Source organism: Ovis canadensis, chromosome 24, assembly GCF_042477335.2.
Source record: "Ovis canadensis isolate MfBH-ARS-UI-01 breed Bighorn chromosome 24, ARS-UI_OviCan_v2, whole genome shotgun sequence".
NCBI classification, from domain to species: Eukaryota; Metazoa; Chordata; class Mammalia; order Artiodactyla; family Bovidae; genus Ovis; species Ovis canadensis.
Genome location: NC_091268.1, coordinates 30,706,291 through 30,725,481, shown reverse-complemented (window position 1 = coordinate 30,725,481; position 19,191 = coordinate 30,706,291). Strand labels below are relative to the sequence as shown.

At 39.5% G+C, this 19,191-nt stretch overlaps 1 long non-coding RNA gene across 5 annotated transcripts in view; it reads left to right on the top strand.

Moving 5' to 3' along the window:
• The window catches only part of LOC138429081 (uncharacterized), a 31,813-nt gene extending 13,096 nt beyond the window's left edge, over positions 1-18,717 (top strand). For all 5 annotated transcript variants that reach the window (XR_011252668.1, XR_011252670.1, XR_011252671.1 and 2 more), the window contains 4 exons: positions 10,083-10,191; positions 12,901-12,966; positions 15,557-15,652; positions 17,101-18,717. This is a non-coding gene — a long non-coding RNA (uncharacterized lncRNA). The remainder of the gene's footprint in view (positions 1-10,082; positions 10,192-12,900; positions 12,967-15,556; positions 15,653-17,100) is intronic.
• Positions 18,718-19,191: the final 474 nt, after the last annotated feature.

Genomic DNA, 19,191 nt, shown 5'->3' with positions numbered 1-19,191 from the left:
TATGATTTTCTCCAGATGCATGCTTAGGAGTTGGGATTGCAGGGTCACAGGGTACCTCTATTTTTAGTTTTTAAAGGAACCCCCAGACTGTTGTCCATAATGGCTATACCAATTTACATTCCCACCAACAGTGTAGGCGTGTTCCTTTTTCTGCAAACCCTTTCCAGCATTTATTATTTGTAAACTTTTGATTAAGGCCATTCTGACTGGTATGAAGTGATATCTTGTTGCAGTTTTGATTTACTTTTCTCTAATAATTACAGATGTGGATCTTTGTGTTTTGACCATCTGTATATCCTATTTGGAGAAATGTCTATTTAGCTCTCCTACCCATTAAAAAAATTTTTTTATATTGAGCTGTATTATCTTTTTATATGTTTTGGAGATTAATCCCCTGTCAGTTACATCATTTGCAAGTATTTTCTCCCATTTTGTAGGTTGTCTTTTCATTTTGTTTATGGTTTCCTTTGCTGTGTAGAAGTTTTCAAGTTTAATTAGGTCCCATTTGTTTATTTTTGCTTATATTTTGTATTTCCATTACTCTAGGAGACAGATCAAAAAGATATTGCTGTGATTTATGTCAGACTGTTCTGCCTGTGTTTTCCTCTAGGAGCCCATAGTATCTGGTCGTCCATTTAGGCCTTTAATCTATTTTGAGTTTACTTTCGTGTATGATGTTAGAGAATGTTCTAATTTCATTATTTTACATGTAGCTTATTTATTTTTTAACTGGAAGTTTGTGACTCTTAATCTTCCTCCTCTATTTTGCTCATCCCCACCACCCCTCGCCCCAGCAGCCAACAATTTGTTCCCTGTATCTGTGAATCTGTTTCTGTTTTGCTCTGCTTGTTTATTTGCTTTGTTTTTAAAATTCCACATATAAGTGAAATCATACAGTATTCATCTTTTTCTGTCTGATTTATTTAACTTAGCACTTTAGCCTCTAGATCTATTTGGGATGTTGCAATTGGCAAGAATTTATTTTTTGCTATGTTAGAATGTTATTCCATTGTGTGTGTGTCTGTGTGTCTATACACACATACACAGGTACAATTTTCCTTCTTTGTCAGTGGTCACTTCTGTTGCTTCCATGTCTTGGATATTGTAAATAAGGCCGTGATAAACATTGGTACGCACACTTCTTTCTGAATCAGTGTTTTCGTTTTCTTCAGATAAATACCCAGATAGGTATTCAGTTCAATTCAGTTCAGTATAGCCCTTGTTTTACTGTTTGGTAAAGGTTACCTGTGAAGACATCTGGTCCTGGTTTTTGTTTTTTGGGAGATTTTTTTTTTTTAATTACTGATTTGATTCTATTCTGAGTAATTGATCTGTTTATATTTTCTATTTCTTCCTGATTTAGTCTAGGGAGATTATATGTTTCCAGGAATTCACCCATTTCTTTTAGGTTGTTCGTTTTACTGGTATATAATTGTTCACGATAATCTCTTGTGATCCTTTGAATTTCTGTGGCATTGGCTATAACTTCTTCTTTTTGATTTCTGATTTTATTTAATTGGGTCCTCTATTTTTTACTTGAATCTGGCTAAACGTTTATCCATTAAAAAAAAATCTTCAAAGAACTACTTCTTAGTTTCATTGTTTTTTTTTCTATTGTATTCTTTTAGCCTCTGTTTCTTTGATTTCTGCTCTTATCTTTATTATATATTTCCTTCAATTAACTTTGGGTTTCGTTTGTTCTTTTTTTCTAGTTCCTTTAGGTGTAAGGTTATATTGTTTATTTGATATTTTGCCTGTTTCCTGAGCTGTTTTAAAGATTTTGGAGTGTTCTGTTTCTATTAACATTTGCCTCCATATATTTTCTGATTTCTTGTTTGATTTCTTCAGTGACCCATTTGTTGTTTAGCAGTATATTGTTTAGCCTCCACATGTTTGTGTATTTTTCTGAGGGTTTTTTCTTGTAGTTGATTTCATCTCATACTGCTGTGGTTGAATAAGATGCATGGTATGATTTCAGTGGTTTTAAATTTATTGAAACTTGTTTTGTGGCTTAGCATATGTTCTTTTCTGGAGAATGTTCCATGTGTACTTGGAAAGAATGTGTATTCTACTGTTTGGGGTTGGAACGCTCTGTATGTAGCTACTAAGTTCACCAGGTATAAGGCGTCATTTGAGGCCAGTGTTTTCCCATTGGTTTCTTGTCTGGATGATCTGTGCGTTAGTGTAAATGGGGTATTAAAGTGCCCTAGTATTACTGTAGTACTGTCAGTTTTTCCTGTTAGGGTTTTGATATTAATATTTTTGATATCTATTTAGATGCGCTTGTGTTGGGTGCATATATATTTGCAACTGTTACATCTTTTGATGGATTTTCTATATCATTATGTAATGCCCTTATTTGTCTGTGTCACAGTCTTTGTTTTAAAGTTTATTTTGCATGATGTAAGTATTATTTGCTACCCCAGCTTTCCTTTTTTCCCATTTACATGGAATACCTTTTTGTATCCCCTCACTTTCAGTTTGTGCCTTTAGATCTGAAGTGAGTCTCTTGAAGACATCATAAATATCTATACATCTATATGATATATATGTACACCTCTTTATAAATCCACTAGGCCAATCTATGTCTTTTGATTGAAGGATTTAGTTCATTTACATTTAAGGAGATTATTGGTACTGGACACATCTCCTAATTGAATGAGTGCATTATTCTACTTAATAAATGTTAGGTAATTTTTGTAAAAATGTAATTATTGGTCAGTATGTTCTTATTGCCATTTTGTTCACTGTTTTCGAGTTGCTTTGTAGCACAATTTTGTTCCTGTCTTCTTTTGTCTCTTCCCTCATGGTTCAATGATTGCCTATATGTGTTATGTTTTGGATTTATTTTTCAGATTTTTGGCTTGTGGTTACCATGAGGTTTATATGTAACTATATGGGGTTTTAAGTTGATGATCTCTTTAAGTTTCAGCATCTTCTAACAACTCTGACTTGTTGTTCCCCCACTCAGTGCTTAATGTTTTTGACATTGTACTTTACATCTTTTTGTTTCGTGTATCCCTTAACTGCTGCTGCTGCTGCTGCTAAGTCACTTCAGTTGTGTCCGACTCTGTGCGACCCCATACAGCAGCCCACCAGGCTCCCCCATCCCTGGGATTCTCCAGGCAAGAACACTGGAGTGGGTTGCCATTTCCTTCTCCAATTGTAAATGTAAATGACTTTACTACTTTTATCTTTTAACCTCTACTATCTTTATAAGTAGTTGGTCCACTAGCTTTACTATATGCTTGCCATTATGACTGAGATTTATCCTTTTGTAATTTTCATATTTCTATTCATGGTCTCTTCCTTTCCTTTTAGAGAAGTCCCTTGAACAATTCTTTAAAGCCAGGTTAGTGGTGCTGAACTGAAAGCTTCTGCTTGTCTGTAACACTCTTTATATCTCCTTCAAATCTGAATGATAGCCTTGCTGGGTAGAGTATTCTTGGTTTTAGTTTTTTTTTTTCCTTTCATCACTTTGAATATCTTGTGCCTCTCTCTTTTACCATGCAAGATTTCTATTAAAAAGTCAACTCATAGTCTTATGGGAGTTCCCTTGTATCTAACTAGTTGCTTTTCTCTTGCTGCCTTTGAGATTCTCCTTTCATTTTTTAAATTTTTGCTAAGTATAATGTATCTTGGTGTAGACCTCTTTGGATTCATCTTGTATGGAATTTTCTGTGCTTCCTGCACCTGAAAGCTTGTTTTTTTTCCCCCCCCCCCAAGTTAGGGAGATTTTTCAGCCTTTATTTCTTCAAATAAATCACCTTCACCCTCTCTATTTTTCTTCTCTTTTTGGTCCCCTTTAATTCAAATGTCAATATGCTTGATGTTATCACAGAGGTCTCTCAATCTGTGCTCATTTTTTCCAAAATTTTTTTCTACTTTTCTATTCAGCTTGGGTTTCAGATTTCCACTACTCTGTCTTCCAATTCATTGATCTATTCTTCTGTACCATCTACTTTATTGTTGATTTTGTCTAGTGCTGTCTTTAAAAAAAAAACATTTTCGTTATTGCATTCCTTAGCTCTGTTTGGGTCTTCCCTATATTTTCTAACTCTTTTAAACTCCTTATTATGTTCATCAGTTCTTTTCCTAAGTTCACTGAGCATCTTTTTAATCATTACCTTGAGCTCTTTATCAGTCTGTTTATTTATACTTCCCTTAGTTCTTCTTCTGGAGTTCTCTCTTTTTTTCCTTATTTGAAACATATGCTTCAGTCTCCTAGTTTTGCCTAATTTACTGTATTTATGTCCACATAGTAGGTAGGGCTTCCCAGATGGCTAAGTGCAGGAGACATAAGAGACGCCAGTTGGATTCCTGGGTTGGGAAGATCCCCTGGAGTAGGGCATAGCAGCCCACTCTGGTATTCTTGCCTGGAGAATGCCACAGACAGAGGAGCCTGGCAGTTGATAGTCCATAGGATTGCAAAGAGTCGGACACAATGGAAGAGATTTAACATGCCACAGGTAGGTTAGTTAAATTTCCAGGTCTTGGAGAAGTGGCCTTATGTAAGATTCATCCTGAATCCCAACAGCATACTTCCCTCTGGACACAAAAGCTATACATTCTAGGGTTGCCCATTACACAGGCGGAATGTTTCCTTTTGCTGTGAGAGTGCTGATTGCTGCTGGCACACTGGTGGGTGGGGCTGGCCCCTGGCCCAGTTGGCAGTCAGATCCTGCCTCATACAGAGGATGCTGACCTGCTGTTGTGTTGTGCTGGGCCCTAGGGTAGCTGCCTTTGGGGTCAACAGCAGCTGGTGCTGGTGCCAGAATTCTCGTGAATAGGGCTGTGTCCAATGGCAGATGGCTACAGGCCCGGGAGGGTCTGGGGCTGGTGTTGACCACTGGTTTGCAAGGCCAGATTCCCAGAGCAGCTAGTTGGTGCCCAGTTGCTGGTGCTCCAATATTATTCAAATAATTGCAAATCACAGACAGTGATTTTGAGACTTGACCAAATGACAGACTCACCTGGCGTATTTTTTTAAACTCAGTTCAGTTCGGTTCAGTTCAGTTGCTCAGTCATGTCCAACTCTTTGCTACCCCATGGACTGCAGCATGCCAGGCTTCCCTGTCCATCACCAACTCCCAAAGTCTTGTTCAAACTCATGTCCATCAAGTCAGCGATACCATCCAATCATCTCATCTTCTGTCGTCCCCTTCTCCTCCTGCCTTCAATCTTTCCCAACATCAGGGTCTTTTCTAAAGAGTCAGTTCTTTGTATCAGGTGGCCAAAGTATTGGAACTTCATCTTCAGTATCAGTCCTTCCAGTGAATATTCAGGACTGATTTCCTTTAGGATGGACTGGTTTGATCTCCTTGCAGTCCAAAGGACTCTTAAGAGTCTTCTCCAACACCACAGTTCAAAAGCTTCAGTTCTTAGGCACTCAGCTTCCTTTATGGTCTAACTCTTATATCTGTACATGACTACTGAAAAAATCATAGCTCTGACTATATAGACCTTTGTCGGCAAAGTGATGTCTCTGACTTTTTAATATGCTGTCTAGGTTGGTCATAGTTTTCCTTCCAAGGAGCAAGTGTCTTTTAATTTCATGACTGCAGTTACCATCTGCAGTGATTCTGGAGCCGAAGAAAATAAGGTCTCTCACTGTTTCATTGTTTCTCCATCTATTTGCTAGGAAGTGATGGGACTGGATGCCATGACCTTAGTTTTTTGCATGTTGAGTTTTAAGTCAGCTTTTTCACTCTCCTCTTTTATTTTCATCAAGACTCTTTAGTTCCTTTTCACTTTCTGCCATAAGGGTGGTGTCATCCGTGTATCTGAGGTTACTGACATTTCTTCCCTGCAATATTGATTCCAGCTTGTGCTTCATCCAGTCCAGCATTTTGTATGATGTATGCTGCATATAATGCAGAGTTCCAAAGAATAGCAAGGAGAGATAAGAAAGCCTTCCTCAGCGATCAATGCAAAGAAATAGAGGAAAACAACAGAATGGGAAAGACTAGAGATCTCTTCAAGAAAATTAGAGATACCAAGGGAACATTTCATGCAAAGATGGGCTCAATAAAGGACAGAACTGGTATGGACCTAACTGAAGCAGAAGATGTTAAGAAGAGATGGCAAGAATACACAGAAGAACTGTACAAAAAAAAATATCTTAATGACCAAGATAATCACAGTGGTGTGATCACTCATCTAGAGCCAGACATCCTGGAATGTGAAGTCAAGTGGGCCTTAGAAAGCATCACTATGAACAAAGCTAGTGGAGGTGATGGAATTCCAGTTGAGCTATTTCAAATCCTAAAAGATGATGCTGTGAAAGTGCTACACTCAACATGCCAGTAAATTTGGAAAACTCAGCAGTGGCCACAGGACTGGAAAAGGTCAGTTTTCATTCCAATTCCAAAGAAAGGCAATGCCAAAGAATGCTCAAACTACCACACAATTGCACTCATCTCACACATTAGGAAAGTAATGCTCAAAATTCTCCAAGCCAGGCTTCAGCAATACGTGAACCATGAACTTCCAGATGTTCAAGCTGGTTTTAGAAAAGGCAGAGGAAGCAGAGATCAAATTGCCAACATCTGCTGGATCATGGAAAAAGCAAGAGAGTTCCAGAAAAACATCTATTTCTGCTTTATCGACTATGCCAAAGCCTTTGACTGTGTGGATCACAATAAACTGTGGAAAATTCGGAAAGAGATGGAAATACCAGACCACCTGACCTGTCTCTTGAGAAGCCCGTATGCAGGTAAGGAAGCAACAGTTAGAATTGGACATGGAACAACAGACTGGTTCCAAGTCGGAAAAGGAGTACGTCAAAGCTGTATATTGTCACCCTGCTTTTTTAACTTCTATGCAGAGTACATCATGAGAAACTCTGGGCTGGAGGAAGCATAAGCTTGGATCAAGATTGCCGGGAGAAATATCAATAACCTTAGATAATGCAGATGACACCACCCTTATGGCAGAAAGTGAAGAACTCAAAAGCCTTTTGATGAAAGTGAAAGAGGAGAGTGAAAAAGTTGGCTTAAAGCTCAACATTCAGAAAATGAAGATCATGGCATCCGGGCCTATCACTTCATGGGAAATAGATGGGGAAACAGTGGAAACAGTGTCAGACTTTATTTGGGGGGGCTCCAAAATCACTGCAGATGGTGATTGCAGCCATGGAATTAAAAGACACTTACTCCTTGGAAGGAAAGTTATGACCAACCTAGATAGCATAAGAGATATTACTTTGCCAACAAAGGTCCGTCTAGTCAAGGCTATGGTTTTTCCTGTGATCATGTATGGATGTGAGAGTTGGACTGTGAAGAAAGCTGAGCACCGAAGAATTGATGCTTTTGAACTGTGGTGTTGGAGAAGACTCTTGTGAGTCCCTTGAACTGCAAGGAGATCCAACCAGTCCATCCTAAAGGAGACCAGTCCTGGGTGTTCATTGGAAGGACTGATGCTGAGGCTGAAACTCCAATACTTTGGTGACCTCATGCAAAGAGTTGACTCATTGGAAAAGACCTTGATGTTGGGAGGGGTTGGGGCAGGAGGAGAAGGGGACAACAGAGGATGAGATGGCTGGATGGCATCACCAACTCGATGGAAGTGAGTTTGAGTGAATTCCGGGAGTTGGTGATGGACAGGGAGGCCTGGTGTGCTGCGATTCATGGGGTCATAAAGAGTTGGACACGACTGAGCGACTGAACTGAACTGAACTGATGCTGCATATAAGTTAAATAAGCAAGGGGACAATACACGGCCTTGACAAACTCCTTTCCCAATTTGGAACCAGTTCAATGTTCCGGATCTGTTTTTAATTGTTGCTTACTACCGATGTTCAAATCCCATCCCCAGAGTTTCCTATTCAATACCTTTGGGTTGTACCAGGCATGAGTATCTAACAATAGCTCTCCAGATGATTCTAATGTGGAGCCAGGGTTGATAACCTTGCCCACAGAAAGTAATTAGAAGTGTTTCAATTCATCAAAACCCAGTTCTAATGGGTAGCACCAAAAAATAAAACTATAAATAAGTTTACTTTTTTTATGAATAAAGGCAAGCATTTTCACTAAACTATTGGCACCAAGGGAATACAGTATTATGGCCAAGGAGGATTTATTCCCGGAATTCAAGGGTGGTTTGGATCAAGGGAGGTATCAGCATAATCTTTTCATTACATCAATATTAGAGGTGAAGCTGAAAAGCCATTTGAATCGGTGGCCATTCCTAAGAAATCAACAAATAAACCACTAATAGAAGGAAATTGCCTAAATATAAGTTAATGAATAAAAAACTATATTCCAAATAGTGAATTATTTAAATAGTTACAAAATTCTTGCAAATGATTTAAAATAAGAAAATAAAATAATCAGTGTAAGCATTGGAAAGAAAATGTTAAACTCTTTATTTTTACTGATGGTTTGCTTGTGTATTAAGGAAACTAGTAAAAATTTGTTGCTGTTCAGTCACGAAGTCATGTCTGACTCTTTGCCACCCCTGGACTGCAGCACACCAGGGTCCCCTGTCCTTCACTGACTCCTGGTGTTTGCTCAGATTCATGTACATTGAGTCAGTGATGCTCTCTAACAATCTCATCCTCTGCCACCTCCTTTCTCCTTTTGCTTAAAATTAAATCTCTGTAAAAATTAAGACAATAATCTTACTAGCATTAGTATTTGCAAGGTGACTAGAAAAAACAGAATTATATAAACATTAATAGCTTTTTTCTGTACTAACAATAATGACTTTGAAATGGATATGGGGAGAATGTAGATGGAAAAATATCCCAATCACAGTAGCACCGACTATAAAATAACCTGGTGTATAGTTAAGAAGAGAAGCTCAGGAATTCTATGAAGAAAACTATTTTAGAAAATTATTGTGATAATCTCATTGAATGTCATAAAATAAGATCCACACAAATGGAAAATAAATGCCATATTTTTTTGAATGGGGAAGTGTGATGTAAAATTTAGTGAAATTAAATTAAAATTCCAGAATCAATTATAATATTAACAATTTGGCTTTAGTAGTGAGGAGGGGGAATATAGGAAACTGGATTAAACAAATGGAAAAGGAGATGCTCTAAAATAGCCAATAAACAAATAAATGGCAAGGATAGATTTGCTTCAACTTACGTCAGAATATAAGTCAAATGTAGCAAATAAATATGTTATTGCTGGTTTGGGAATAGAAAAATGTAGGTAGATTATTTAGCTCTCCTACAGAAAACACTTTATATGACAAAGATGATATCTGAATCCAGTAGGGAATATGGCCTTTGTAAAGTAAGTTCCTGGCCTAACAGATTTTCCTCTGGGAATGTACAAGAAAATTCCAGATGTATTAAGGTCTTGAGTATAAGTAAATCAAACTAAAACAACAAAAATTCAGAAGAGACAAAGAAAGAAAGGAAAAAAAAGGAGTAAGAAACTCTTTAAGAATAAGGTGTGGAGGTCAGGCAGCGCTTGATCTGAGAGAGAAATGCAGTTTTGAACAAATTCAATTTTATATACTGGGAAAGAATGAGAAAGATGTTTAGTGTGGTGAAAATATTGATGACACACTGGACAACTGCTGCATAACATAAAGGGAAGAAGGACTGATTCATGCCACCACATGGACAAGAAGGAAGCCAGACACAGAAGTCCATGTACTGCGTGACTTCAATTTTACGAAATGTCCGGAAGAGGCGAATCCATTGAGACAGGAAACAGCTTAGTAGTTGGCAGAGGCTGGGAAAAGGGGGGTATGGAAAGCAACTTGTGATATGTTCATGATTTCTTTGGGGGATGATCGATATGTTCTAAAATTAGACTGTGGTAGTGACTGCATAACTGTGAATATGCCAAAACGGGTGAATTTTACAGTATGTAAATTAAGCCACAATAAAGCTCCTTTCCACGTTGGTTTACAACCTGTGTAGAACATAGGGAACCTATTTTATCAAGGATACAAAGTGCAGGCTTCCTTGTTTTAGAATTGGCATGTTGTTGTTGTTGTTTCCTTGCTAAACTGTGTCCGACTGTTTGCGACACCGTGGACTGCAGCTGGACAGGCTCCTCTGTCCATGGGATTTCCCCGGCAAGAATATCAGAGTGGGTTGCTGTTTCTTTCTCCAGAGGAATTTCCCAACCCATGGATCGAATTCGCATCTCCTGTTCGGCAGGAGGATTCTTTACAACTGAACTACCTAGGAAGCCCAGAATTGGCATATACCATTGCAAATAGGTAAGTTGTCAGAAATCTAAATGGTAGCTCAGTGAATCACCATTACCTAGAACTTCATGTGTGTGTTACCTCAGCAGAGGTATGGCTTGGTGACTAAATGGGCTAGTCTCAGAGGCAACCACACTGGGTTCAAATGCCAATCTCAATACTTACTTCCTGTGTGGCATATGGCCTCACTTTCCTTATCCATAAAATGAGAATTAAATGTGTATAAATAATTTAGGTAATGTCTGGCACATAGCAGGTATTCAATAAACATGATGGTGATGATGATAATGGGATGGTGGTGATTTAGATCAAGGAAAGAATTAGAGAAATATCTTTGTTTATTTTTCTTCATTCTAATTTTTACTCATTTATTTGTATACATAGATATTTTATTTTGGCATTCATACAATTATCCCTGGTGAGTTATCATCTCACAAATTAATTTTATCAAGTTCCACAACTGCTAGAGAGAAAATCACTGGCTTATTCCAAAGCCATTCATTAAACTGGAGAGAAAATAAGTAGTATCTTAAACTTTCTAAACAACATGCCAAGGACAGATGGAAGGAGGACTAAATGCCATTTGTAGAGTTTGACTAGCATGCCTCTGAGCTCCTTTAAGGATGGTGGAAGCAACCTCTGAGCATCTTTGAGAGGGACCTAGCATACACCGAGGCCCCAGAGTGATGGGAAAGGAAGACATCACTATAATCAAACACAGTGATAGTGAGTCTGACTTTTCTGGGTCAGAAAAGAAACTGTTAATTTTGTAGGACAAAGAAGGAGACGTGTTTCTTTGTAGGGTGCTATGCGCAAATTTTTATTGAAAAATCATGCTATAGAAGGGACTCGTGGGTACTTTTTGGTGTGCTGGAAAAATACTACACCTTGACTGGATAGTGGTACCTGGATACATATGTAAAGAGTAGTTGAGCTCTACACTTAAAATGTGCATACTGTATCATTTTATGTATTCTATACCTCTGAGAGAGAGAGAGAGAGAGAGAGAGAGAGAAGGACAAAGAGCGAGTTGGAATCTAAGTGTTCCAAGGAAACACTCATACATTCATATATACAGAAAAAACCTTATATGCAAATAAGTCATCATAGCATTTTGACAATAGAAATAACATCGGCAATAACCTAATGTTGGACAATATCATCTAAAGGTTAAGTAAATTAGGGCATATTCACTTATTGGAATGGTTATTCAAAAACTAAAATATGTGTGGAGAGTTTGCAAAAACATGGAGAAATGTTAAGTTAAATTGGAAAACAAAAAAGTAGAATGTAAAGTCTTTACATGTAATACACAAACATGCTTATTTATGCATAGAAAAATGACAATGGGGAAATACTCCATATTTTAATTGTATCTATTTTTTAAAATTAATGATGCAGGTCAGCTTTCACAGTTGACTTTTAAATTATGTATTTATTTTATTTTTGGCTGGGCTGGGTTTTCCTTGCTGTGTGCTTCTCTAGTTTCTGTGAGGGGGGCGCCTCCCTAGTTGTGGAACACGGACTTTTCACTGTGATGGTTTCTTTGTTACAGATCACTGTCTTTAGAGCAGGCTCAGTCTCACTGGCATTTGGAATCCTCCCAGACCAGGGATCGAACCCATGTTCCCTGCATTAGCTGGTGGATTCCTATCGACTGCTCCACCAGGGAAGTCCAATACTGACTATCTTTGAATAGTGAATCTATGCATAATTTTGTTTTCTTCTTTCATTTTTTTTGCATTTATAATGAATATGTTTGAATTTCAAAATGGTATAAATATAATTAATGCCTTTAAATTTATAATAGAAAAAAAGCAAACATTGGACCAAGAATTGATCTTGCTGTGACTAATAGCGTGGGATGTTTGGAATTACAGACTTGATGTCAGATGCTGGTCTTTTTGTTTTAAAAGGGCAGTCTTTCCTATGGCTAAAACCAATTTCCTAAGGAGATCACCATCGGCTTCAGCATTTCAGCTCAGTAGTATCCTCCTGACATGCAGTTTTGAGATGTGCCTCCTGGTCAGAAAATAGTTGGCTATGTTCTACCAATTAAGGATTTCTCCTTTGTTGCCAGAATAAGCGCTGCTTCAGAAACTTACACATCTCAGAAGTTTCTGTGCAGCCAGCACTAGATAAAAATGCTGTGACTCAAAGGAGCTTTAATCTCCCAAGATGAGATAATACCAATATATGTGTTTTCATAGGAGGTTCCTTTGAACCTATAGTTATGAGCATTCCAGGTTTCCTCCAAATCCTTCAACCACAAGGAAAGATTCACATTATGGGAGGAGGACATTGGAGGAATTTGGACTTGATCATTGAGTGAGATTGCTAATGAAGACATAGGTGATGGCAGTATTAACTAATCTCACTGCATTTATTCATTAGTCATCTAATTATTAAGTGTTTATTGAGCACAAGACCTTGTGGTAAATGTCAGTATTTTTAAGCTTACGCTAGAGGTTGGCAAATAACTTTCATCTTGCATGCCAAATTTGATCAGTTGGTAGTGGTGGCCTTGAGTGCTCTGCTGGAAAAGATTCTGGAACTGTATCCAAACTCAAATAAAAAGAGGAATGATTGATTAGTAATGTCTGCTGTTATCGTGGACAGGGGAATGGGGGGGTGCGCCACACATTTGCTGGGCCTGCTGGATTATTTCTGTCAATTTAATGATCATCACCTCTGCTTTGACACATGCCCTATTTCCTACAGGTTGAAGAGCCCAACTTCTCTCCAAGTTAACATCACTGGAGAAGCATCACCAGAGAGGACAAGAGGGTAAATGTTGGCTATCTGCTCCATGCTAGACCTTATACACGAGTCTCTTTACATACAATGAGTCGTAACATCTCAGGGTATCCCTTTAAGTTGAGTATTTTTATTGCCTTTTGACAGATGACGACTGAGGCTAAGAGAAAGGAAACCACTTTTCAAAGTAACACAGTCACAGCAGGATTGTTTATTGATCCAATGAACAATTTGGGCTTAACATGGAACCAAATAAAATATGATCCAATAAACAACGTGGGCTCAACATGGAACGAAATAAAATATGATCGTGTCCTCTACTTTTCAGAAGGTCATAAAGCTAATCCTGTTAATTTTTGATAATTACTGTTAGGAAAATGGGTCCTTTTGGAGGAATAGGTAATTCCGTTTAGTCATCAAGACAAAATAAGGCACTGTCTGTTCCATTGTCTGCCCACCCCCAGAGTGGCTGGTGTTATTTGGTGAGGGTGTCATCCAAGCAACAAGCCCAAAGCTTTACGATCTTGGCTACAAACATACCCTCTGTGGCTGAGCTCCAGAAAGACCCACCCCTACCCTCTTTTTCGGTTTGGTTCCAATGTCTGTTATTATTTGGTAGACCAGTCATTGCCTCATAAAATCACACATAATTACATCTTATTAAACATTTACTATGTGCCAGTCCCTCTTCTAAGAGCTCCAGCTGTATCCGTGCACTGCATCCTCACAGCATCCCTGTGACCGAGATGGTATAGTTATCCCGTTTAGACACAGAGGTGATAGGAGATTTTAGAACAGAGAAACTTAAAGTCACATGAGTAGTAAAGTAGGGCTGAGGCTCCAACCTAGGCAATCTGACTCCAAAGTCTAGGGATGGATCAACTCCAGTCTAAATGATTGTTACTTCTTCGCAATTTCCAACCCATCTTCTTTAGTGGGTTACCCTAAAACCAGCCTCTGAGACGAAGATTTAAGTGGAAGTAATTTGGTATGAAATGTCAGTACAGGAGTGGGAAATGGAGGCAAGGGACGGAAGGAAGCCTGTAAAATGTATCTCCTAGAGCAAGTCATTACTGCGGGAAACTGGAATTTCAGGTCCACTTGGAGAACTCTGGAAAATACCATACAAAACATGCCTCTAGGGCAGAGAGCTTTTTACGTTTAAATTGATAAGGTATTTATACACCAATTCTTAGCAGCTATTGGTTGAAGGTTGCTCTCAAAGGACATGGATTCCTTGGCACTTCAGTCTGCCACACATGTGGGCAGAGTGAGTATTGGTGGTCAGAAAAAGCCTTGAGGCCAAGAGATCTTAGCTGGAGGTGGAAGCCAGAGAGACTGCATGGAAACCGACAGGCCTAGAGAATGGGAGCAAACATCAGCAACTCCCTGAGTCCCCTTTCTTCCTCATTTTATTTACAAGCAACTTTATTGAAGTATAAATTATAGACTAATATTCATCCATTTTAATTGTATAATCATTTTTAGCAAACAATGAGTTGCATGACCATCACCATAATCTATCTTTAGAGCATTTTCATCACCGCAAGAAGAATCCACATGCCCATTTACAGTTCATCTCTGTTCCCATTCTCAGCTCCTGTCAAGCACTAATCTACTTTCTGTCTCCATGGATTTACCTTTTGTGAATATTTTACATAAGTGGGATCATACAATACATGACTTTCTGTGTAAACAAGAAAGTCTCTCTCCAAATATTTCAGGGTATAGATAGGAAGTAAAAAAAAAAATGGGCAAGAGCTTAGCAAGTAACTTTTTGGTGTGGGAGAGAGAGAAATTCTAGATGAAGTGATCAATGATTGCATTACAATAGGTGACTAAGAGACACCCCATGCTTGGCCTAGAGTTCCATCTTCCCCAGGATACATTTGCGCCTATGAGCTTTTGAGTCTATGTATTTTCAAGGTATCTTTTCAACACAAAAGACTAGCAGCCAGCAAGCTGTTGGCTGAGACCTTGATGCCCATTAGCCCACTAACCTCAGCATTGAAATAAATGGGACTAACTCAGGGAATCCTATGTTGTTAAATAGATCAAATGACTTCTGCTGGTCTTGGGAGCTGAAGAATTCACTCTTTAGAAGTGACTGATGTATGGAGAGATCTTGTTTCCCTACTGGCCTGCCAATTCCCTCATAGTTTCCTCCCTGTCTTTATAGAAATGAATTACCTAGAAACAAAACTAAACTATACTTGATGAAGGGAAAAATGAGCAGAACTGGCCAACTGATCAACCGCAGTATGCATTCTACAGACCTCCTGCCATCCCCTGTGTCTGTTGGGTAAACTGGTTGCAATTCCCCATGCAGAGGGGCAGAATCAGCCTACAACTAACTGTCTGATAAGCAGAGTGGGTTAGGATGTGGGATGTAGTCCACACCATCTCACCCAAAGCAGACTCTGTCTTCGCTGCTGAGGGTCATTTTCTCTGAGCTGCTCCTACTCGTTAATTCTTGACTAACCCACAAAGTAGAAGTTTGGCTGTTGTCCACTGTCATGTGCAATTTGTAAACATCATGTGTTCACCTTTGCATTATGAACCGAAGGCACAGGAACAAATAACTGTTTTTAAAGTATCAACTTTATTGTTGGTAACACAGGGCTAGAAGTTATGTCTTGGACTTGTGACCCCAGTGTGACTCCCTGGTACCTGTCCCTGCACCTGGATCCTGGGATCCACTAGAGGGGAACAACAGGTGAGTAGAACAGGTGCCCCAGCAGCTTCAGGGGAACTGTTCTGGGGCCCACAGTGGAAACAGAGAGAGAGGGACATCCTTTCCTATCTCCACAAGTGTGAAAGTGAAAGAGTTAGTTGCTCAGTCATGTTTGACTCTTTGCAACCCCATGGACCATAGCCCACCAGGCTCCTCTGTCCCTGGAATATTGGAGTGGGTAACCATTCCCTTCTCCAGGGGATCTTCCTGACCCAAGGACTGAAACTGGATCTCCCACATTGCAGGCAGTCTTTGCCATCTAAGCCACCTGGGAAACCTTGTCTCTACAAGGTCAACCCCAACCTCTGACCCAGGCATGCAGACTCCACGTGGGACACCCTCACTCTTTTTGCCTCCTGTGTTGATGCTTCTCCAGGAGTGTTAAAGTGGATAGAAATTTGGTTCCTTCAAGCTGCAGGATACAGAGGGTGTGTCAAGGCTTAAGTGACCATCATTGAGCTGGCAGAAATAGTCCAGAGATATAGCAAATATATGGCACAGTCGCCCCAGTAATGTGGATGGGCCTCATCCAATCAGTTGAAGGCCTGGATAGAACAGAAAGATTGGGCTCCCCTGAGCAAAAGGGAATTCTCCAGCAGACTGCCTTCACATTGGTACTGTCCCATTGACTCATGGGTCCCTAGCCAGCCAACCCCACTCTAGGTTTGGGCTTACCGGCTTCCGTAACGCCATAATTTTGTAAGCCAATTCCTTACAATAAACCTCTTTCCACACACACACACACACACACACACACACACACACACACACACACACAGAGATCCTGTTGATTCTGTTTCTCTGGCAAACACTGACTGATATGGCAGGCAGATCTTAGCTACCTAGTTGAGAATATGAACTTGGGTGGAAGTGGGGAAAGATTTGGAAGTACCCAGACTAGGAAGCTGGGTGAAGGAAGAGAAGGTAGAAGACCCCAAGTATCCTCTCCCTGGCTTTGCTGAGGTCTGGCTCAGGTCACTATGGCCATCTTTCGATGGAAGAGTTCCTCACTCCAGAGAACTCCTGGACTGATGCAGGCCCAGGACAACATTTGATGTCTGAGTTCTGACGAACCACCCAGGGCGACATCCTGACCCTGGCTGGTGGGATGGCTTCAGTAAATTCAGAAAAGCTCTATTGATGCTGACCCACTCTTAGTCCTGTCCAGGATGGAGAAATAGGAGAACAGGTGGGATTCAGAGGCTGAAGGCTGAAAAGGAAAGGGTTCCCAAATGAGGTGACCCACTCCTCTGGTGTGAAATGGCCAGTCAGCTTTGTAGCGTTGGCTTAAGACCCCAGAATCTTAGCCTGAGACCCTACAGAATTGCCCCACCATTCCTAGCTGCGGCATCCCTTCAGGAATTTTTTTCTTCTCAGCCTTTGATTTATGGATTCTTTCTGTTTCTGTCATTCCTGTGGCTACAATACAGACAAAAGTCTCCTAAACTTCAGTCATTGCAGAAATCCTCCACAGACTATCACTTCTGTGAACCATTCGGACTCTGATTTGCTCTTTAGATGGACTCATTCTTCTTTTAAAAGGTACATTTATTTGGAAAGGAAATGTCATAAAGTTCTTTAAAAGGAAAGGCTGTTTTTCCTGGCCTTGATGAGGAAGTCACTGGAAAAACAAATATATGGAAAATAAGCCAGGCTTTATATTCTAGTTAGTTAGCTTGATAGCTGTCGTTATTAAAAGAATAGACCTGTAAGGTCTGGAGAAGTGTTAAAGTCATCAGCACCTAGCTGAGACAGTCTCCCTAGCTGGTCAGAGTGATTGGAAGACCTCTGGAAAGAGAGTTGCTTCAGTGTCGTTACACCAGCCCAGGTCATATCTGAAACCATGCTACTTTATCAATGACGTGCATTTCAAACTGCGAGGAAACACAGGTTTGGGGAGGAGGGGGTGGTGGTGTTTCTCTGGGCTTTACTGTGTTCCCTGAAATGTCACATATGGGAATCCTAACTCCCAAAATCTCAGGATGCGATATGGAGATACAGTCTTTAAGAGGTAATTGAGTTAAAATCGAGTCATTAGGGTGTGCCTTCATCCAATCTGACGGATTTCCTTATGAGAAGAGGAAATTTGGACACAGACACGGACAGAAGGAACACCCTGGAGAAGATGGCCATCTACCAATTGACAAGAGGGACCTAGGAAGAAACCAACACCCTGGACCGCGAACTTCCAGCCTCCAGAACTGTGAGAAAATAAATGCCCGTCGTGTGAGCATCCAGTCTACATGCTTTGTTATGGCAGCCCTAGCAGAAGTTCACTGGGCCCCATCTGGGTTCCAGCTGCCAAGGTTCAAACTTTTGAATAGCAACATCTGAAACTTGTCATTTTTCTATCACCCATAGAATCTGATCTTTTGATAGTTTCTGGGAAGAAGGGGAGAAAAATGCTAAATATGAGACTTCTTTCGTTATCAGCACTACATACCTCTAAGCAAATAGTTTTCATAGCTTAAAATTCATCGATGAAAAAGCTCTGTTTCCACATGTTCCTTATTAGATAGAAGGTTTTAAGTGTGATTACTGTTTCCTTCTGTTAAGAAATGTATACTGTGAAATATTAACCCAGAAAAATAGCATTTTTACAGTAAAACCTACAGTATTTTACTGTGGAGTTTTTCAAATTTTTTGTTTATCAAATGTCAATAAAAGCCTCATCTTATTGAAAAAAAAGGATAACTGACAAGGATGTATAGGATAGCACAGGGAATTCTGCTCAATATTCTATAACAATCTAAATGAGAAAAGAATTTGAAAAAGAACAGAAATGTGTATATGTGTAACTGAATCACTTTGCTTGAAACTAATACAATGTTGTTAATCAGCTATACTCCAATATAAAATAAAAGCTTAGGATAGAAGATGTAAGGAGCTTGGTGTTCAGGACTAAGGGTTCTGCCTTCAATACTAACCAGCCGGAGTGGGGCATGGAGGGGTGTCAGAAACAAAACAATCACTCCTCTTGCCTCTTCCCCAAAGTTACCCAGATGTGTTTTTTTTTGGTTCAATATATTTTAATTTTTATTTCCAAATTTTCCATTTTCTAATGTGTTCAACTTACTGTTTTTTTGTTCAGTCACTAAATTTTGTCTGACTTTTTATGACCCCATGGGTTGCAGCACGCTAGGCTTCCCCGTCCTTTTTTTTTTCACTTTATTTTACTTTACAATACTGTATTGGTTTTGCCATACATCAACATGAATCCACCATGGCCCAGTTACTACATTCTCCACTCTCTTTTCCCTTACTTCATTTTATTTCATCAGGATGGGTCTGTCTCCCCAGCCTATAGCCCCTTTTCAGTCTTCAGGGCCCCCCTTCCGTATCTTTCTCTCTGCAAATGCCTTAAGCCCCTTACCTGGGTCTTGTCACTTGTAAATTATAGATCTAGGCTTTGAACTGAGGCTTGTGTGATTTATGACACATCCCAGGAATGACAGAGAGATTAAAAGAGGACTCTGATTTACCAATATTAATAATGATTCACCCATTAATTACAATTTCTT